This window comes from Triticum dicoccoides, chromosome 3B (assembly GCF_002162155.2).
Source record: "Triticum dicoccoides isolate Atlit2015 ecotype Zavitan chromosome 3B, WEW_v2.0, whole genome shotgun sequence".
Classification (NCBI taxonomy): Eukaryota; Viridiplantae; Streptophyta; class Magnoliopsida; order Poales; family Poaceae; genus Triticum; species Triticum dicoccoides.
In genome coordinates, this window is record NC_041385.1 from 306,092,489 (window position 1) to 306,098,488 (window position 6,000).

Consider the following 6,000-nt stretch of genomic DNA (forward strand, 5'->3'; position numbering starts at 1 on the left):
CCTAAACTGCTTAGTATAGGTTGGTCAGTGATCCATCAGTGACCCCTTCTTATCCTTGTTGCCCCTGCTTCATCATCGATGCCTCGATCGACGTGATCGACGACCAGAGCCCGACACCTCACATCACATCACGCCCCTTTTGTTGCTCGACTCTGCAGAGCTACTATCGAGTGCCCAGGGTGATCCCTCATAACGCACTCCTGATGATAATTCCATAGTGTAGCTATTCGGTCATGGCCATCGAGGGTGATTTCCTCTTTCACCATTCCCGATACGGCTCTGTCGTTCAATACCTCAAGTGTGAACCTCGAGGGTGGTCCCTCTTACGTTCACCTTGATGATTACATTGAGTGGAATCCACCGAGGGTGATTCATCGAGTTTTCCCCTTGATGTCTGGACACACAGTTACCTTGACTTTACTGGAGACCGTTGTGAAAGCCGGGCGGGCCCGGAGAGCACCCGTGCGATGTGACAGTGGCGGCTGGCTGTTTAGCGGTATCACCCGGGAGGGGGTGATAGCTCCGGACTTGTCCCAACAGTCGTCACTCCTTTTAATAATGCACTACCAGGTTTGGGTATTTGTTCTGAGTTGGCCTCTGGCCTTTACGCACCAACCACCGCGCGAGAATAGTTATGGGCCTCGACGTCGCAGTATCAGCCGAAGCTTTGTCAGACATCCAGTTCAGCTTTGTGGGCCTGTCGGGCCAGTGCCATCCAGTATGAGGTGGTGCTCGTCCCGACTTGTCGCACAATGACCCGGAGTGCAACGGGCGATGGGCCCAGACCCCGAAGTGCTTAGGATGTAGACCGGCGGGGACCTCTCTGCTGAGCCTAGGTAGGGCTACGACATGTTGATCTTCTATGGCCGGGCATTGACCCTAGAAAGGTGTGTCCAGCCAACATGATCGAGCATGTTGGAAAACATGGTGAACCCATGCAGGGAAGATTATCTATTAATAGCCGTGTCCATGGTAACAGACGTTCAGACTTATATCCTGATCTTATACAACTACAAATGGATACTTGAGATATGTGGCTCTAGGATTGCTTTCTCGCAAGGAGTCGAGGAAGGATCTCTGGGCATTAATGTTACAACATGCTTGTTAATTATAAAATGCTATTCTTTACTCTTCTACATGCTGCAAGATGCTCGGAGCTGCTTGAAGATGCTAGTCTTCGATAGGCTAGGCCTTCCCCCTCTATTCTGGCATTCTGCAGTTCAGTCCACAGATACAAACCTTCCATTTGATACCAATGCATACTTAGTATAGATCTGATGCTTGCGAGTACTTTGGATGAGTACTCACGGTTGCTTTGCTCCCCTTTTCCCCCTTCTTCCTTCTTTCTGGTTGTTGCAACCAGATGGTGGATCCCAGGAGCCAGATGATGCCACCCCCGCAGACTACTACTACTACCCAGAGGGTGCCTTCTACTATGTGGAGCCCGCCGACGACCAGGAGTAGTTAGGAGGTCCCAGGCAGGAGGCCTTGCCTCTTCCATCGTTGATGTTTGTGCTAGACTTCTTAAGGCAAAACTTGTTTAACTTATGTCTGTACTCAGATATTGTTGCTTCCGCCGACTCGCTTGTGTATCGAGCTGTTGTATTCGAGCCCTTGAGGCCCCTGGCTTGTAATATGAAGCTTGTATGTCTTTCTTTTGTGTTTAGAGTTGTGTTGTGATATCTTCCCGTGAGTCCCTGATCTTGATCGTACACGTTTGCGTGTATGATTAGTGTACGATTGAATCAGGGGTGTCACAAGTTGGTATCAGAGCCGACTGCCTATAGGATCCCCCTTTCCAACTCCTTGGACGAAGTTGAGTCTAGTCTTTGAAAAACTGAATTACTAACATGGCTGTGTGGCTTACGGGCCCACGTCGCCATTGGGAGGTATTAGGATCTTTTACTCCTCGTCTATACTCTGGGACTTTGATCTCTCTTCTACTCGGGACAAATGATTTTGCTAACTCTATCCTAGGTTCTTGTGATCACATCCATCCGGAGATTTGTACTATGGCTTTCTTGAATTGAGGGTCAAGTTCTGCTTCGCCTTATGCACTGACCTCAGGATCCTCTTATCGAGGGCACCCTGCATCGTCACTTGCTAATCCCTTGCTCCAGAGGTTTTCACTGATGCTGATGTAGCCTTTGCTATGTTCCGTTGTTGTAGCTTTCCATCGTGTGCATGTGTGCTGCCTGATATGTCTACTATGTTACTCTTATCCGAACTCATGCGAGCAGCGTATAATTTGCCCCGCATATGTATCGGTATGTCTTCAATGACTACCATTTTGTACATACCGTGCCTTTGCTCATTGTTCTATTTACATCATGAATGACTCCATACACTTGCTCCACCCCTTGCTAAAATTACCACCTGTTGCTTTTAAGCAGCATGGTTCGACCCACTGGTTGTGGTTGTGGTGGCGACAATCCACCAACTCCCGAATACATGGCCGAAATGATACAATAGTTTGATGTTGAATCGCCAGTTCATGGTATGAGTCATGGCTCAGTTCCCGCATCCCAGTATGAATCAACAACCCAGCCCAGTGCCTCTGCAATACTTTGCGCGTATCAACCCTATGATCCACGTAGCTCAACTCAGCCACTTGATGCTGATGATTGGCTCAGTGGCATCACTTTCGAGTTGGAGTCTGCTGATGTAGCCCCTGCCAACTATGTCACCTTCACGGCTTACTACCTGAAAGGTCCCACTGGGACAACCACAAGCATTCCTTACCTGTTGAAACCGCCATCACTTGGTCGGAATTTAAAAGTGCATCCCGCAGGCCAATGTCGAACCACCATGGCTAGTCGCAGCATCCCAGTTGAATTTTAAGGGCTGGAATTCCATGATCCCCCCATTGTTTTGAAGTCGTCCAATATCGACCTCATCCTAAAAATCGGATGGTTGAAAACACATACCGCTGCTATCATTTGTGCCACTAAGACCGTCCCTCTACTACATCTTTCAATGAGAAAGTAAGCTACCATGCCCATCTTGTTTGAAATGCCGAAGCGCGAATATATTCATTGAATGCGTGAAACTCTTCTCCGTTTGTGAGAATTGATAATGCTCCTTAACCAATGTTTGCATTGAAGTTATGGCGATATTTCCTTCTTGGAAATCGTTGTCACATCCCTAGCTTCTGGTGCTGCCTGGTGTGTGCATCATGTTTAAATTCTGAAATTTGAACTGAGGGAAATTGGAAGCCTCAAAACCCTAAATAAAGAGGGGCAAGAAACCCAAAAATTGCAATCAGTAAATCCAAAATGCCCTAGAAATAGCTCTGACAATTTTGGCAAGAGTTATAAATCAAACCAAAATTTTGGGACATTTCTAAGGAATTATTGGGCTCTGATTTTAAATCAATATTTTATTTGAATTTGGAGTTATATTCATAATATATAATGAATATATTTTCAAATGACCTGAGATATTTTTGTTATGTGTGGAGAAGTCCATTAAGTGACTTAAAAATATCCAGGGGAGTTTTGGCACTGTTTTCAAATTCTGTTTGAATTAAAATTCAGTGCCAATTAAATAAAACAGAACAGAAATAGGAAAAAACAGAGAGAGGGAGAGAAACCTTACCTGGACTTACCTCTGCAGCCCACCAAGCCCACCTGGACAGCCCAACACTGTGCAACCCAACCACCAGGGGGCATGCCTGTCTTCTTCCCGTGCCAGCGCACGAAGCAGCTCGGTGGCGAGCACCGCCACCGCGCTTGGCCACCTCCTGCCTGGTTGCCTCCCTCCTCGACGCCCGGAGACGCCACGCGCCTCCCCGACCCCCTCTCACTTCTCCCTCGTTCTCTGGACCTCCCTCCCCCTCGCTCCTCTGCTTCCCCTCCCGCGACCGAATGGAGCCCGTCGCCGCCGACCAGCGCTCGCGCGGCCACAGCCACCGTCTCGCCTCCCCGACGCCTCCCAAAGCTCCGCTGTTCCGCCCTCGTCCTCCTCGTCGTCTCACGCGACCAGAAGGGCCCCGAGCAGCCGCCATCGCCATCGTCTTCAAGCTTCGGCCCCGGCGCCCTTCTCCGTCGATTCGGCCACTCCGGCGCGCCCCCGAGCCCACTAACCCTCCCTGCAGCTTCGCGGTGAGCCGCTGACCCGTTCCCCTCTTCTTCCCATGCCGTTTGGCCGCTCTAGCCATTGCTTCCGCCGGATCCGAGAGCTCGCCGCCGCCGTGCCCCGTCACCGTCGTGGTTAGAGCCACCGTGGCTCAAAGCCGGGCACACCACCGTGCTCCAAACCTCACCAGGAGCACGTAGAACCCACCAGCTTCCCCTCCCGAGCACCACAACGCCAAACCCGCAGGTGCCCGAACTCCGGCCGCCGCGGAAGTGCTCGTCGCCGATGACTCAGGCCGTCCCAGCTGCTGTCGCTGCTACCACTAGATGCGCAAGAACGCCAGCAAGCCGTAGCAACAAACCGCGCTCAAAATGGAGCCCCGTAGCGTTTTTCGGAAACGCTCCGCCGTCGTTTTGGTCGCCGCCGGCGTAACTCCGGCGAGGGTGACGTGGCGCTGATTTAGTTAGCACAAATGACCACGCTAAACACCCCCACAGTCACTGACCAGTGGACCCCACTGGTCAGGTTTGACCTGAACCTGCCCTGTTGACCTGATGACGTCAAGGTGATGTCATGCTGACGCATTAAATGATTTTCTGGATTTAAAATAAATCAGAAAATCCAGAAAATGGTATAAACTTCTAAAATTCATAGAAATTCAACCGTAACTCCAAATTAAATAATTTATATATGAAAAATTATCAGAAAAATTCAAGGAATCCATCTGTACCATTTTCATGCATGTTAGAACAACTTATCACTACTGTTTAGGACAAATGAATTAAATGGCATTTGAATAATCACATATGGAGTTTGAATTTGAATCTTGGATTCAAACCAACTTCATTTAATCTGGTTTTAGGTGCATTAGCCCAAAACACATTCATATTGCCATGTCATAGCATGCATCATATTTTGCATTGCATTGATCGTGTTTTTCTGTATTTGCCGGTAATTGTCCCCTCTCGATAGACGTGTACCGACGATGTGATCGATGACACCGATGAAGAGCTATATTATCTTCAGAAGTGCTAGGCAAGCAAAACCCCCTTGTTCATTCCGATACAATCCTACTCTCTCGCTCCTGCTCTCTTTTACTGCATTAGGACAACACCGATTCATCTGTTACTTGCTGCGGTAGCTGAACCCCTTTATCCTTTGCATGACCTGTCATTGCCACAGTAAATAGATGAAACCCACTAGCATGAGTAGGAGTTGTTTGAGCCCTGATGTGCCTACTCATTCATGCTTGTTTGTCATGCCTGCTACTGCTTAGAGTTGAGTCAGGTCTGATTCATCGAGGATGAATCAGAGGTGTGTGAACATGTCCTACTATGTGTGAGCTAAGTGTGTGAACACGATTTGGTAAAAGGTGTCGGTGAGAGGCCATGTAGGAGTACATGGTGGGTTGTCTCATTGCAGCCGTCCTCAGGAACTGAGTTCTGTGTTGGTGATCCATGACCAGTTACTACCACACATTGGGTTCCGGTAACTCGACCCCTCTCAACTTATTAATCAACATGATCTCTGTCCAGGAGTTGCAACTAGTTTCTGGTGTTTGTAGGTAGTGTTAGTAGTCTACCAAGTGGCACCCGGTACAGGTGGGCTTGGGACAGACTAGGCACAGTGGCCCGGTGTACCAAGTGGCACCCGGTTGGTGGGCTTGGGAACCCTGCACACATCGTTTGGGGCCGTAAGCGACACCCCGTCCGGATCTCCTTGCGGATGGAACCCGAATAGGCGATAAACCTGGACTAGAGACTTGTTCGGTTAGTCAGGTCGTGGCCGACTCCCTCGCCCGGCTTTCGCTTGAAGGTTGCCGAGGTACATGACGTGTACAGGGCAGTAAGTGGCGAGAGCGTGTGTGAAGAAGTACACCCCTGCAGGGTTATCATTATCTATTCGAATAGCCGGATTCCTCGG